The sequence below is a fragment of the Aquila chrysaetos genome, chromosome 12, assembly GCF_900496995.4.
Source record: "Aquila chrysaetos chrysaetos chromosome 12, bAquChr1.4, whole genome shotgun sequence".
In the NCBI taxonomy this organism is placed as follows: Eukaryota; Metazoa; Chordata; class Aves; order Accipitriformes; family Accipitridae; genus Aquila; species Aquila chrysaetos.
This window is the reverse complement of record NC_044015.1, coordinates 33,604,419-33,621,329: the sequence shown is the minus strand read 5'-3', so window position 1 is coordinate 33,621,329 and position 16,911 is coordinate 33,604,419. Positions and strand designations below refer to the sequence as shown.

At 42.9% G+C, this 16,911-nt stretch overlaps 1 protein-coding gene across 1 annotated transcript in view; it reads left to right on the top strand.

Moving 5' to 3' along the window:
* Positions 1–16,911, top strand: part of TRABD2B (TraB domain containing 2B) — a 299,405-nt gene that overhangs the window by 232,177 nt on the left and 50,317 nt on the right. The window lies entirely within an intron of this gene.

The window sequence follows — 16,911 nt, the reverse complement described above, 5'->3', positions numbered from 1 at the left end:
TGGGTTCTGTTCTGCTGTTGGCACTGAGAGCAGAGCAAGTGTAAGGCACTGACTGAGAGCTGGTTTTCATAGAGAAAAATAGCTATTTTCTGCTGCTATGCTGATAATATGAGTTCCCATTACTGGTTGTTAGAATAATACTGCTAGCAGAGTGAGAGAAACGGAGAGACAAGAGGGATCATGTTTCATGGGCCATAAACTGGGGCACACTAAAATAATCCTCTCAGATATGGTCAACTGAATATGAATCCGTGTAATCTTGAACACACTCTGCATGAACTCAGAATTAATCATCAGAAAAAATGAACCCATGGACACAGAGCTAGATGTCGGGAGGAATATTTTGTTCTCATGGTGAAATATTCAAGATCAGCTTGCAGCATTGTCCTACAAAGAGCGTCATAAAAACTAACCCAAAAGATGTTGTTATGAATTATTTGCTGAGAGCTTGACTATCCCTTGCTCAGTATATTATGATGCCATGTGGCATTTATTTTCCAAAGAGATTAGGAAGTGCAAAGTCCATCATTAAATAAAGCTCAGCTGGAAAACACTGATGTTTTTTCCCCCTGTAGCAGCCTTGGGCCCTCTAAGACTGATATTTAGTAATCCTTTGAATTAATACTTCAAACAATTTGAAAGGTGAACTTAGGTTCTAATACTGACAAGTCTGTGGGTCTGATGTCTACAAGCATGGAAAAAAGAGGTGTCTACTGCTCTGGTGGGGCTCCTCATCCTGCACATAGTCAGTGATGAGCATTGTGGTGATGGTAGGAAAGGCAGCGGTCGTGGTATCCTGAAGTTCATTCCAAAGTTCAGTCAATAATTTGATCAATATACAGGCATGTAATGGGACAAATACATCCTTCTGGGAGGAAAGTGGATTATGCTTCTATTAAAGATGGGGCAGCAGGGGCACAGACCAGTTACTTTGCAAGGAAGCCAAGTGTTTCTGGAGAGAAGCAGTCCCAGTATCTCAACCACAAAGAAAATATTTTCAAATAGAGTTTTGATTCCACTTTTTTTTTTTTTCTTCAAAAATAAGAGAAGCTTTGGAGTGTTACTGTAGGATTCCCCAACCCTTGGTTCATTGTGACTTTGAATGCCTGGGACCACTGTACAGATCTCTTGACTTACCCTCTTTCTGGAGCCCCATGATGTACCTCAGAAAGGAATGAGACGCAGAGGGGAAAGTGAGACTTCTTAATGTGCCTCGGGAATTCATGACAGATCTCGAATCTCTCTAGGAATGTTTTTCTTGTTTCACTCCATTGGGAATTGGCTCTGACATAGTAAAAAACATTTTCAGAACAAGTGTCTTTCATTTTCTTGGCCTCTCTATTGCTCTTGTCACTGACCCAAAGCCTTTTGATTTTTTTTTTTTTCTTTTGACGTTCTTGAGCTAATTGGCCTCAATGAAAAGTGTTTTGTTTCCTGCAGAAACTTGGCTGTGAGAAAAAGTGTGGAGGTTGGGAGAAATGTGGGACAGGCCAGTGCCAAAGGGCTTATATAATAGCCCAGAATAGTCAGCCAAAATATAGTGTGAGAGCTTTATAGGTGGAGTTCGGTGGGATGAAAAGTACTTCAGGGTTGAGTCACAAAAATGCCAATAGGGCTGGCAGTGAATTTCTTATTTCAGTCAAGGATGATCTCTGTTTCTTTCAGTGAAGGGAGCAGATAATTATTGAATCAGGTAATTATTGGCTAAATTCCTGCAAGACTGCATATTCTCTTAGTGCTTTTACTTATTAACACAGGCCTCTGTTTAGGCAAGAGGATCTCGTCTCCTGTTCACATTCTGCTTACCTCTAAATGCATGTGCTAGGTGCTCTGGAGCTCTGTCATCTTCAAACCAGCTGGAAGTAAGGACCACAGATTGCACAGGAGACTCCTTCTAGGCATTTCTCTGTTGATTTCAGTAAGCTTTTGATCAGATTGGACACAAGGAAACTTTTAAGTGTTGTAAATAAGGAGAAGGAGCTAGGCTGGACAGGTATGTAGCCCCAGAAGTGAATTTGAGTGGTTTGAGTTGAAGACAGAAGGAAGCACGGTTTCCTTGTGTACTTTTCTGTAGCACAAAGCTCTGATCAGCTCCCTTCAATTCAATGGGAGTCTCATTATTGACTTTCAGGGAAGAAGATGGGACTCTGTAAAGAGATTTTTTTTGGCTCTGCCAAGCACCCATCCTGGCCCACTTCTCCATGATCAGACATTGAGTTGGCCTTAGTGTGAGCCACTTGTCCATGGATATGTCCTTAACAGTCAGGGAAGGTTCCACCACCATGCTCAGGCTTTAAGGTACAGCCCGTAGATCTCGAGGCAAAGAGAGAGGCTGAGGATTGGGAATTCATCTGCATTAACAGAGACCTGGGCTCTGTCTAGAGCAATGGAAATGATTTATGTCTTGTTTTGTTGGCTGAACCAGATGATTGAAGGAAAAGTTATATTGGGTCAATGCTGAACAAAAATGTTTTCATTTTCTCACCAAAACAAAAGCTTGGAAGAAAATTGAGGCTATGCAAAGTGTTTAATTTATTGTCCATGTTTGTATTCTTTCTGAAATGAAATGTACATATATTACATTGCAGTAAATTATTTCTGAATGCTTTGAAATAAAACTGTGATTTTGTTGTTGTTTTGTTTTGGAAACAGCAAAAGACAGTATTTCAGTACTCTTAAATTCTTCATTAGTATTCCTCAACAAATGTAATTTGGGAACTGTTTTGGTTATCCCAAAAATGAATTTTTGGGCAGATAAATTACACAGTGTAAATCATACCCATCCCATGTTCATCCAGTTCCCAGCTCCATCATGAACTCCCAGTTTAAGCCTGAGACCCATTGATTTGTCTGTAGGACTGGTACATATACACGGACACAAAGGGGCATAGCTGTACCCTTAGTATAACAGCTGACAGAGATGAGGGAAAGAGAAGATGGGACTGCTCAGTTTGTCCTTAAGGAAGCTTTCCTTTTCTAAAAGAAAATCTTAATTAGGGAGGGGTTTTGGTTTTGTGTGGGTTTTTTTTTTAAATAAAAATTCAGTATTATATCTTCCCTGTTCTTCTAAGTGATTTCTTTGTGTTCTGTCTTTTGTAATCTTTGGTCCAGTTGCAATGATGGTTTAAATCAGTGTGACTCAGCTAACACTATTTAGCTTCTAACCCATAATGCTTCAAAACACGCGAGCCCTGACTTATCTCAAGCAAATGACGGCTTCCCCTGGAGTCGGCTAAGGCTGCTGGTGTTATTAAAGTTAAGCAGGAGTCTCTGTGTTCTGCTGTGTTCAGGTTTAAACAGTAAGGTGATGACACTTCTCTCTTGCTTTTGTTATTTCTTGGAGTTGTTCTCCTTCCTCTTGGTATGTGTGGTTTAAAAGCAGTCCATCATGTTGCAGACTCTATAAACTGTGGGTTGCTTAATTTGTGTGATTCATAACACAAGAAAAAAAGAACCATCATCATTCTTGGTATTACATCCAGCTCTGTTACCCAGAGCATTGACCTTGACCAGCTAATGATAGGTATTTAATATATGTGCCTGTGTGTATATATAGATATAAATATTCATTATGTGAGGTCTGAGATCATAAGGGAAAGCTGGCAGTGCCAAGTTTTGTTCGATGGTTCAGGCCTCCAGCTGTGCCAAACTCTGGGTTCCCTTAATGTACCATTAAAACAAAACCCAGGCTTTGCTTGAATGTCATCCAGCTTTATTAAGAGAAAGATCAAGCGTAATCTTATTAAGCTTGTCACTCAGAAACCATAAGGGTGCAGCCTTGGTGTGTCTGTTTGGTCCACATGTGCGAACAATTTTGCCTTGTGATACTCGAACAGGGGCTGTTATTCTTTAATGAAGGCTATGAATAACAGAGCTACAAATTGCAATGCAAGCTTGGTGATGTGTGCACACACTCGTGTGTTAAAAGAAAGGGGGCGAAGGCGTAGATTGTTTGCTTGGATATTAACATATTCCTCAAGTATGCTTCAACCCACATAACCACAACGTTTTTCAAAATCTGTTGTGTATATTTTGAGGTTTCTAAAGTTCCGTAATAACTTACTCAACTTTTGGATGTGACCATGTGTCAGAGTGGACAGCCATGTCATGGGAAACTAACAGGATCACTGAATCTCTGTCTTCTTGGTTTCACTAGAAGTCTGCTTACTGGGCCAATATTATGAGAGATATTCAGATAAATTATGCTTATCTTCATTGTTGCTCCTTTTCCCCAGTGTTCACACCTGGGCAGCAGGAGATAACAGTGAAAACCACTGGTGTTTATACCAGTGTAAAACCAGAGTAATGCAGTGGTGATTCAAATCAAATATTTCTGCGTGCTTGAAACATGGATGTATACAGAAAATCTGTGTGTTTATACATTTATACAGAAAAAAACTAAATTGAAATTAGGATGTTTGGCCATGTGGCTGAGAATCTGTGTGGGTGGAATTCACAAAGATAAATAGTAATGAGTGGCATGTAGATACGCATTTGATAGTCTAATTAGGAATAAATTTGTAATAAAAAGAACTCCGCAGGCATAGCATGTATGAAGTAGTACTTCAGCCATACAGGTTTCCATGACTTTTGGTCAATTTAAATTTAACACCTGTGAGTAAGGTATCCTTTGTGCACGGGAATGTGGAGGCTTGATACAACTGTTTGCATGCACAAAGTAGCTTATAAATGGAAGTATTTGAAGGATGGAGCTCATCACTGTTGGGTTGTGACAGGTGGTGTCCAAGAGAGGTGGCATATGAGCTCGGGAGTGACCACTGTTTGTATTCATACAGCACCTTTACAGCTGAGAATCTCTAAATACCGCAGGACTATTTTCTGTCCTTTTCCCACTACACAGATGGTCTCTTTGACAGATAAGACTTACTGACCATCCTAGTAGAGTCTTTGCCATTGGTGGCTAGCAACCCCCACTCCTTCCACACCGGGACCTTTAGCCAAAGGACTGTCTGTCCTTCCCAAAGCGTTTTTTTTCTTCTGTTTTGCTTTTAAAGAAAGAAAAAATAATAAGGAAAAGACACAGCCACGAAATCTCCTAATGCTTTAAAAATATTGTGGTCAAACTGTCCTATGGAGATCCTTTTTCTAATTTATACCAATATCCTTAGGGTCAAAGCTGATCCTGATTTATGACATTTAGACGGACTAAAATGGGTACTTTCTAGCCCAGTTTTCTATTATTCCATAGCCTTGGGCATGCTTTGTACTTCAAAAGAGACATATCTCCAGATGTAGGTACTCTAGATCTCTTCCCACACCGCATGTATCTGAGGGTCTTGCAACACCATATTAAGCAGCTTAACAAATGTCTGCAGTGTGTTCCTGCCTTCCTTCTCTCCTCAGGGGCAATGGTTTGTTGTTTTGATCTGCCTTGTTTTGTGGCTTTGCTTCCTGGTGTTAGAGCAGGCATGAATCAAGCAGCAAGCCTTGAGCCTGGAGTGTAAGGTAAACTGGGACTTGCTTCCCCCATCTCCTGAAATGCCACAGCAGCACCATCTACACCTGGTAACCCCAATCTGAAAGGGTTTTGTGGACTCCTGGGGCTTGTTTCTCTGACTTTCACAGAGGGAAAGGCCTCAGCCTACAGCCTCAAAGTACTCCTTGAAAAAGTCCGTTGCCTGCACTGGCGAGGTTCACCATGATGGTGCAAAGGCATCCCTAGCTGAATTAAAAGGCTCAGGAAGGTCTTCTAGGGCAGGTTTCCTCTGTGTAGCTGAGTGGATTTGGAGATGCCTGGTGTAATTCAGAGGAGGCAAATGATCTACGTAACACAAAGCTGTTTTCAATGGAGATATTAGCTCAAACCTTGAAAGTCATGCAACTACGCTAAACCGCCCTTTCAGCAGCACCAGCTAAAACCACAGAGCAAAACTAGGTGTAATTGTCCTTGATCGTGGATTAAAAGCAAGCTTGGAAACGTGCTTGTTGCAGTGTGCTCCACTATATGGCAGAAGAGAAAGGGTTGAGTCCAAACTCGAGGCCAGGCTGGATGTGTTGTGCAGACGCAGGGGCTCAGCAGGGACGCATCTCGGCAAAACCGGAGGCGAGCTAGCAAGAAGATGGGACGCACATCTGGGCACGGATGAGTCAAGGTCCATGAGCTCCATGGAGGACTTGCCCTCAGATGGTGATGGAGACCTCAGCACCATGGAGTGCGTCTTGCCTCCAGTTGTTCCCACTGGTGGGGCAGCTTCCAAGTGCCACTGGTACTGTGCTGGTTAACTGAAAGAAAAAGCCATTTCCAGGTTTGGGTGACTTCACCTCACCTTATTCACAGCCTGATTTGTGAACTTTCTGGTGTGTTTTTCTGCAACAACAGTGACATCCAGTGGCCAGCTGGATTCTTCTGGGAAAAACACGAACCATAGACAGTCTTAAGAATGTGGAGCTTTTATATTTAGAAAGATACTGACTAAAGAAGCTAGGGTTTGGTTTTCTTGAAGAGTTTCCTTTTTTAAAAAAGTCTGGTAAAATGGCTTCCGTTTTCATATGCCAGCAGGGCACTGCTTGAGAAGCAGGCTAGAAAGCATCAGTACTTTCTGCTCCAGCACAGTTTGTCCTGTGTCTGTAAACTTCAGGGGACCAGCAATTTGCTGAGGAATCACTGTCTTTTGTGCTGTGGCATCACCACGTTTTTCACTTGTGAGACATCCAAATAAGCGACCAGAGAGGGGCTTCTGGAAAAGGTGAAGAAACCAGTGTAGTCTGTAAAATAGTTGACTGTGAGGTCAAAACCAGAAAGAACAAGCAAGGATCCGTGTCCTGTCAACTGGGAGCTTTGATTTGTGGTTTTCAAACTCATTTTCAAACAGAAAATGACAGCCTGTCTTGTAGTCTTTTGAAGTAATTTCACAGATTTGACAGACATTGCCCCCAACTAACTTTCCTGGCGTAGTTTAATCGCACACTGGAGCAAGATTACAATTTTTTTTAATTCAGTTTAGAGCTGTGCTTGTGCAAACCGGAGGAAATGGGGGTTCAATGAAATGATCAGTGGGCAGGTTCAAAATGAACACAGGGAAGTGCTGTTTTGCACCGTGCATAATTACATTGCAGGGACAGGACATTGTGGAAGCCAAATGCATCCATGAGGCCAAAAAGGGATTAGATAAACTCAATAGTGTAGCTCTGGAGGTCACTAAACTTCTGATTCCCAAAGCCTGCAATGATATACCAGGGTACTCACCACTATTTATTTTCTACAGCAAACTACTAACATCCTTATTACCTGCCAGAAGCCTTTGCCTAAGGCAAAGATGCTGCTTTTCATAGTACGGGCTGTGTCCTAAGAAAAGCTGAGGTCCCGCAAGATCTGGCCATGCCTCAGAAATGTCTCCACAAGTTCAATGAGGTATTCTGCATGCAAAAAGCTGTTTTGCTGACCAAGGAGCTTTCCAGAGCTCAAAGCTGCCCTGAGCTCAGACTCCATCAAGTCATTGTAGGTGTTTTAGTAACATGTTCAGTCACCTTCTTTGCAAAGTACAAGCATGGAGCAGGGAGGTACGGAAACAAGTTTTCTCCCCCCTACCCCAACCCTTGCCTGGCTTTGGCAAGCAGGTCCGCGTGCATTCCAGACCAGTTCGGGATGGCTCGGGGGATTTGCGATGGGATATGAAACACTTCGCTCGGAGGCTACCTGCCTAGCACCATCTGTCGGGACTTTAGTGCGGCGGCTGTCCGGGGGGCCCGGCAGTGGCTTAGGTGAAAAGAGTTGATAACTTTGGTTCAAATGGGAGCGTGTTGTCTACTTCAGCAAGCTGCAAGCACACTATTGAGGCACCTTGGGCAAAAAAAGAGCCTGCATTTCCTTACCGATTTCCTCACTGCTTGAAGTGTTGATAACAACTGGCAAACAATATTGAACAGAATGACAGTGCATATCATACCAGACCGTCTGCACTTAGGTGTTCTGATGGTCCTAGCTGGTTGGGCCAGTCTCAGAGATGTCTCAGCACCCTGAGAAGACTCTTAGAGACGCTGGGTTTTCTCTAGATTTTCCTCAGACTCATTTCCTTGTCTCCTGCTGCAGTGCTGGGGATTGGTGAAGTTCCCAAGATTTTGTATATTGGCCCTGTCCATTGGAGAGAATCATGAGGGATGCAGAGACATGTTCCCTGCCACACAGCTCCATGGCTGGCACACATCTCCAGTCACACCTTACATCACATCTTTGTGTAGAAAGGTGTGTTCCCAACAACCTGATTCAGTGAGGAACATGCACCTTAAAAAAAAAAAAAAAAAAATTAAAAAAAAAGAAAATCCCATGTAGTTATGGCATTCTGCTATAGGGAAAAACGCCAATAACCGTCCTCCATGCAATATCTCAGACTGAGCAAGCCCTGTCTTCACTCACAGTAAAACCTAAGGACAAAATAACAGGCAAACCTTTACTTCAGCCCTACCCACGTCATTTTCCTCCTACAGATTTCTTGTCCTGGTAAGTTGTTCCAGCTTATACCAGCAAACACAACAAATACATTTTAGAAAATAAACACTTCAAATCTGTAGGCTTTTTTGTTTACCCCCAAGGGACCTTTTCCTTAGCATAGTCAGGAAGGGATTGAATTCATTGTGTCTCAAACATAGTGGCCTGAGGTAATAGGATATTGTGAGCTACTCATCCACTTCCCTCCACCCTTTAAACTTGGATCCTTGATATCCAGTGAGTTATTTCTTTAAGAATACATACTGAAAGGGTCATTGGTCTGTTGGATCTTCTCTCTGTAGAAAACTCCTCTAATGCCATGTAAGTAAAGCTAGAACATGAAATAGCCCAAAAGGCCCCATAACCAACCGAAGTACATTGTCCAGCACAACTCCCCCTCCTTTGCAAATTCTGGCAGGGCAAGAAAGGTGGGGGACAGGGCAGGAGAGGGGAAGGATGGGGAGGAAAGATGGGCTCTGTGCAGTGTTCAGGAGCTGCTGGGCAGTAGTAGGGTAGCTTGGTGGGCCATCATGCCATGTCTGATAGATGCTGAGGCTAAAGGAGCTATTTAAACTCACATGGTCAACGGAGAGAGAATTGCACAGAGGACTTATGTTCTTCCCAAACCTTGTATTTGAGATATTGGAATGAATTGCTCTGTGGAGGTGCCCATCCTCTCCAGTGAGACTGACCAGCTTAGACTAGTCACTTCATTTTGAAATGACTGAAGCAGCTATGAACCCTGGTGTTGTGTTGGTCTGACACAGCTCAGTTGTTGCTGTGGTCTGACACAGAGGCCAGAGGAGATGCTTGGGAAGTGATGTCACTTGAGTTTTCGCTTGTGTTGGTTTTCTTAACCTAATTGAAACAGCTGGTTTAGACTTGAAGAAAATTAAGCTTTTTGTAAAAAAAAAAAAAAAAAAAAAAAATCATTTTACTGTTTTCCACATATATTTAGGGCAAGTCTGCTAGCGAAGGTGTGCAAAGACTTCAAAGATAGCACAGAACTGAGTGGCTGAGCCCACCTGATGGCACTGTATTGGGTCTGAAAGTGGAGAGTTATGCCAGGATGGCACCAGACCCAAACTGGTAAGCTCAGTCCCATCTCATGCTGAGCCTGTTGAGGGCTCTGTGCACTGCACTTCAGGCCACTTCCAGAGAAGAATTTCCAGTGCGTGACATTTGGGTGCCTCCAGAATAGCTCCGTGCCCTCAACAGGAGGGATGCTTAGAGGGGCTAAGCAGAGAGGAAGAGCAGAAGGGGAGAAGCATGAGGGGAGTTTATTATATTGAGGGGCAGCAAGGAAAAAGGCGGCGTCTGTGGGAGTCTGTCTGTCCTTCAGACTGAGATGCTCTGAGTATAGTATTGCACTGCAGATCTCAAAGACACCCCAGGGAAACACAAATCTGTGCTCCATTAGCTGGGTGTCAATCTAGAATAACCCCCTCAACTTTTGGCCCCTCATCGCTCCATTCTCCCCCCGGCTATGGCGTGGCCTTTCTCCAGAGCATATTCTGTAAGTGCTCATGGGTGAGAGGGGAGAGGGGTGATTACATTCAAGGAAGGAATGAAGGAGAGCCATGGGAGGATTGCTGGATATTCAAAGTGCTGCACGCTTTGGCCTTTTATGTTTTATGGCTTTGCTTCCCGTGACTGTCCGAAAGTGGCTATGAGTCAGTTCCTCACAACTGCGGAGAATAACAACATCAAACAAGAGAGGGAAAATGATTTCTCCATCTGCCTTGGAGAAGGGGTGGCATGATGTAAGGAGGCTGTGATGTAAGCCTGCTTTACAAGACCATTGCACGTGGCTTGTACGAAGTATTTTTTAAGGCATGCTTTGAGCTTGGATACTCCTGCCAAACAGGGGAGGAAGAAAGCTCGTTCCCTGCTCCTCCAGTTCTCCTCCCCAGCTCTTTGCATGATGCTGAAATTTCCAAGTGCAAAACTGTGTCCTGCAGCAGAGCAAAAGCCAGCAACCTGGGGTGACAGACTTTTCTGAAAGGTGTAGGTATATTCATATATAAAGTATTTGGGTGCTGTTACTACCCAGGAGTTGCCTCAGGGCACTCTTAGTTCTGTGCTGTATCTTTGAAAGTCACTTTCTCTTTGGAAAGCCAACATGCAGCTCTTGTTTGAACCTGAATACCAGCCTCTAGGAAGCTTTTGCTATATCTGGTCTGTCTGAGGTGTGGGTAAGGATGCATTTGGGATGCTGATGATACATACGGTACACGTCTCATCCTCTAGCATGGAGTATGGCTCCTGTTGTTTTATACTGACTGGGGAGGTGCGGGGACACTGGGGGTCCTTCCAGCCGCTCCCAGAAAATTCCCCTCCTGGATCGCCACAAGCATTAATTTTGTTCATGTTATCAGTAAAATCTAAAATCAAAATTTTCAGGCAGTCCTAACGTCATACTCATTACTAGATGCTGCATATCACCCACCTACTCCGTTACTTGGTGTCATTCTTTATACTCTGGTAAGATACTTCACATCAGAAGGGTGCTCAGGCTGGAGGAAACTTTTAGATGCTTTTGCAAGTTGGATCCAGGTGTAAGATCTGTATGCAAATCCAACGTTTGCTCCTTGTCAAAGTGCACTCGAGATACTGATTGAAGGCAATCACTACCACTAGAGTGGGATCTCAGGAAAGTAAATGGTGTAGAAATAAAGAGGAGCTATCCTCTAGCAGTGATGGCGGTCTAAATGAGTTGTCATGAGAAAGGGTGAAAGGGCCTCCAATTTTTAAAGGGTGATATTCATTAGCAAAGAATGGCTGGATGCAGGGATAGAAGCAGCTATGATGCTGGAGGAGGATTGGAAGGGAATTAAAAATTTGGAGAGTTTATCCACAAAACTGTTTCCCCATCATGGGTCTGGGACACCTGGGCCATGGCAGGAAACAGTAATGTGGGATGTCATGTGGTTCCTCCCAGTAAATTTATGCTGTTACCCAGATACCATTGGGTTAGAGTGAAATGTTATAATGGAGAAATTAGCAAATTCAGATAAAATTCATTGCCTGAACTGTTTGCTGTAGCTCCTCACTACAGCCTCTTCTTCACACATTCATCATTCAGTTTCCAAAATAACTCAGTTTGACCCTTGTCAGGATAAGAGAATTGGAGGCACACTTTCAGAGGCAGCAAGAAAAGGAACCAGCAAGTATTTGCCCCAGCTGTGAGTGTGCAGCTTTCGGCATTTGCATTTTTGCCTACCCTAATTCTTGTGAAGCCTAACTACCATAAAAACTCTGGTGGTGCCAAGAGGCTTGAAAATCAACATCGAGAGAGAAGGAGGAATAGAGACTGCCGCCTCCTGATTGCAAAGCAGCCCGAGGTCTAAATGGCAACAAAACGTTATACATAAAGTCTGATTCACTGTGTGGAGAATGTAAAGAATTGAGACCTCCCGACACAGTTTACATTGGCCCTTTTTATGACTAATTGTGCAGAAAATAGCTCTGCTTGTAGTGTGCATGGAAACAGTTCAGGTTTCTGCTGTGTGTCAGCTAATGGGCTAGCAAGGCTTTTTTAGCACAACTTCAAAGGCTCTTGCAATGGAGGTCCTTTGTGAGGGAATTATCTCCTGCTCCTTTGTACCCCTTTATCCTTCTAAGCCGTGGAACAAAGAATTGTGAAACGAAGAGACGAAGTAATTTGTAGTAGATCTCTAGACCTAGATAAAGTACATAACATTTCCTTAAAAAACATTTTTTTCTGCTTCTGTCATCAAAACAAGGTTATATTTTTCTGTGTAGGAACACCCAAGTTCATTTAACTTTTGAGGGATGCAACCTTATGCTTAGGTATGCTATTGATGGGGGTCACCAGAATGTCTGAAATGGTAAAGGAGAGCTTTAGTTTCTGTAGTCAATTAGAAAATACGTGGCTGTTACTGTTAGAGTTGGCTGAGAAGTGTATTTCTCTCCACCTCAGGATATTCCACTAAGAAAGGAAGAAAATGCATTTTTTTCAGCAGTGTGCATGCGCATGCTTTAAGGAAACCATGTATTTGTCACCTTTTAGTAAAAAACCAAAGAAGTGGTTTATTTTTTCTTTCTTCTAGTGAAAAATGAAACCTTGTGGAGATAAGGAAATGCATTACGTGCATCTGCTTTGTGTAGTCCAAAGCACAGTTCTTAATTAAAAATAAAAAAGCAAACCAGAGATGGAAAGTGTTTGATTAATATTAGCAACCATGCTGTATAACGTGTTCCTCCAGTGTCTCCAGATCCTGTCTCGAAAAAACAAGACATGAGTGAAAGGAAAATGAAGGCCTCATCAAATTTAATGAAGAAACACCACCCAAGTGCAGTGAGCCACGCTAGCCACTCTACTGCATTTGTGTTCAAACTACGAAATGACTCTGTATTTAGCACTGAGTCTTGTCCTCAACCAAATCCCATGAGTATCTCCTTATCCCTAGAGGGTGGAAGGACTGCATCCACACTCTTTTTTTTTTTTTTTTTTTTTTTTTTTTTTTTTTTAATCTTCAGCTGTTAGGAGAGGCTGTACTGCATCTCCATGCCCAAGTACAGACTTTCACTTTAAGTCCCCATCTAGAAAATCTTTTGTCTGCTTTCTCTCCTCTTCCCATACTTGCATGGATTTCCTGAGGCAGTTGGTGTTCTGACCTCTTGGATCCAGTTTTCATCAGCTGTCAAGGTAAATTTGGTTAATACTGCAGGAGTAGTTTATTCAGGTTTAGACTGAAGAGGGAATAGTGATGGAGAAGTAAGAGCCTTCCCCTGTCTCTCTAATCTGTCTGATACGTCACTAGATGCACTAACTTTTCAATTGTTCTACTTTTTTTTTTTTTTAATGAAAATTTCCCGGCCAGCCAGAGAAATTTTTAAAAGTTTTTAGCAGAAGCATACACACACACACACACATGTATATAAAGTTCATTTTTTTTAATATCTATAAATAAAAATTAAATCCACTGATGTTATAAAAAATCTGGCAATTATTACATATTCTGTTTGCATGTATGGGCAGCCAGAGGCAGGGATTTGATGTTTTTCACTGATGCTGAGCTTAATTGTCTCTAATATACAGGTTAAATTGGTTTTCATTACATGCCATAAGCTGTCAAAAGTATTATATTGTTGTCAATATCTAACAAGTGAATGCTTATCTCAAGTTGTATGTGACCAAGAAGAGTAATTTTATGTAGGAAATTTCTCATATAGAAAATTTTCCTGGATTTTAAAACTGGGAAGGATAATTATGATGGACTTAGCAGCAGGAGGCAAGCCAAGACATTTCTTCCAGGAATTCTTTAACTCTGGAAGTACAGCAGTGACACGAGCGTGTTTTCATGTTTCACTTTACCCACCTGCACTGGACCTCTCAAGTGCCACCTCTTTCCTCAAACCTTCCTCTTCCACATATCTCTGATCCTGAGGAGCTCCTTGCCATGGGATACCATGGATCACTGTTGGGAAGACGTCTGTGTCGGGTGGGGAGGCTGCTGGTCTGAGCATGCATATTTTCAGTTTTTCCATCACCAAGGTAGAGCATGACTTCAAGTCGCTTGTAGTGTGCATAATGAGATAATGAGTTGGCCACAACAGCGTTACTGTGATGTAAAATAAACGGATACAAAACCAGTCGCAATATGTGAATTCTGACTGAGCAGAGAAGACAAGTAGAAGTCAGAGCTGGTCTGTATAGAAATCTTATAATCAGGTGGAAAGGATGTATTAACAGGGCAAGCTGATGGTGAGATGGGTGGTGATTTACCCAGATGTACATTGGATAATGCAAACAGGAAAATTTTAAGCGGAGTCGAAAGGTAAAGCTTTGCAAAGACCTGTTCATGCCATTACCTAGCGGTTGTTAAAGCTTCAGCCTCTGTTGATGTATGTGGAATGGAGGATATTTGAGGGTCAGCTTGAAGTTGGGTTTGGGGTTTGATTTTATTTTTATGTATTTATTTACTTCCTCTTGGTTGAACTGGGGCATTGAAAATATTTTAGTATGTGTTGAATTGTAGGCTTAAAATGAAATAACTATGTTCACATTGAAGTTTGTAATGAAGATTTTCATTTATTCAGGGATTTGGAGTTTGGTGGGGTTTCTTTAATGGAAGCTGGTATTCCTTCACGTTAGGAAAGGTAAAATTAAAGGAATAAGCCTCGAGCTTGGAGCAGAGGGTAAGGAGTTTTGTGGTACAGAAATTCAGTCCCTGATCTCAGAAGAGCTCCTGGGGACATTCATTCCCCACGTGGGCGGGTTTTACCTTAGCAGGAACCTTCTCTGTTCCCCGTAATTGCAGCCCAAATCTGACACAAACTCCCAGAAGGCTGGAGGACAGCTCCCAAGAGAAAGGGCTGTGGCAGAGGACTGTACGGCTCGGGGTGACTTACCCTGTGGAAACACACATCTCACCACGCTTACGTTTTTCTGCCATCCTGCACAGCAGATCACCAGTCCAACGAGCTAGCAGCTTTCATCATAATTTCCATACAGAGAGCAGGAATGGGAAGTCCAGGAGGTATCGCCTTTTGGTCTTCATCCGTCACCTGAAGGGACTCATTGACGTTGTTGATGGTCCTACGATTTTGTGGATGAGGAATCAGAGCTGTTGCATAGTTCCTTTTTTCCCTGGGTTTAAAGCAGTTAAAATTGGGTTCTTTTGTACTGCCATGATGTCAAAGATTTGCTGGATTCAGGACGATTGTTTACGTTAAGAAATCTCTTGGCATTTAAGACTCCGGTTCAGGGAAAGTAGAGGTTTGTACCGTGGACTCAGAAACATCTCTGATTTTGACACCTTTGACTTTGGTTCCTCAGTGTCACTTTGCCAGTGACAGAATGGGGACCTTTGTTTGCCTTGGCCACTGCATAAAAAACCAGGATATGATCAAATCCAGTTAATCACTCACAAATGTCTCATTTCTTGAATCTCTGAGGGTGTGTAACACATTTTTGGGACTGCTTTCTGCTCCTTTGGCTTTTGTTATAAGTAAGTTAGTCAGGGGAAAATCAAGTTTGAATTTTCTTAAAAGGAAGTGGAGGAATCCTGGAACACACTAGGGCTCTGCAAATGTACGTTTAATCATTTAAAGAAATGTCTTTTGGCTAAAAGCTCTTACTAGTGCTTGCAAGTTGCGCTAAAAGCCATACGACTGCATCATTCCCACAACTGATGCAAATTAGCGCCCTCGTTGGCAGTGTGAGCAGAGAGATGCAGGCTTAGTGAATGCTAGGGAGTGAATTACTCTCAAATTCATAGCGACTTTGTGCAGCATGGGTGAAGTGTCCTAGGGGTGACTCTGGTGATGGTTACGCCAGCTCTTTACACAGTGGCATGCGTGGAGAGAAACTCAGGCATGTCCTGCCTGCCTTGGTTTTTTTGAAGCAAAGCATTTGGCTCTGCTGCAGAGTCGGGCAGTTACAAACATCTCCTGCAAACACTTACACTGTGCTTAAGGCAAGCACACACTCTCCAAGCAACAGCAAACCAAAGGAGTGTGTTTTTACACGCAGCACGTGGTGGAACTCCCTGCTGCAAGATGTCACGGGGCAAAAAGTACATGGAGGCAGAGGCTTGAGCGCATTCATGGTGAATTGGTCTATTCAGAGCTGGCAGTGAGATGCAATGACCTGGGTGTAAATGGGGGTCACCCAGCCGTGCAGAGCTGGAAGCTAATGGACGTAATGGAGGAGGATTGTTCTGTCCTTTCTCAGCGTCATTCATGTATATATTTATACACCTTTAACATTCACCACGGGCTACAGTTGGAGACAGGTTACTGGGCTACGCAGATTTTAATAAACCTGTTAGTGGACTTCTTGCCTCCTTACTTTATACGTCTAACCCATCCTGAAAACAATGTGGGACTCTGACAATAAGTTGAAAGCTTTGGAGGGATTACACTGCCTTATTGAGTCTGTACCCAAAGCCCTTTGAGGGCCTCCATTGACTCCAGTGGGATTTGGTTCAGACCTCAAGTATATAGGACTCCCTTAAGTAAACTCTTTCAAGGCCTGTACATGCTGCAATACTTACTGGGCTCTTTGTTACTTCTGTGAATAGGAATGCGACCTTTACACTTCTAGCGAAGAGCCCTGATTCACAGGACTAAATCTCCACGTTTTGGGAGAGATAAGGTTACCATCCCAGCTCCTCCCATGCCTGTTGTGCAGGTGGCTGAGCAGTTGATGAAGCAATTCCTGAATCACTGCCGCTTTAGGTAGATAAGCGCTGAGCGTGCAGTACAGCAGCTTCAGAGCTTCTTCGTAACCAGATGTCCATGAACGATGATGGGCAGGGTGGACATCTGGGGTTGTAAGTTGTTATAATTCATGAGCCAAAGCCCTAGTAATGCTCTTTTTGCCACTGCAGGGTCATTCTGATATCCACGTTAGAAGTTCATTTAGTCCATGTACATACTAAAAATGGCCACAGTGGAAGATGAGACTAGCAATTCATCTAGGTTTTCTTTTATCC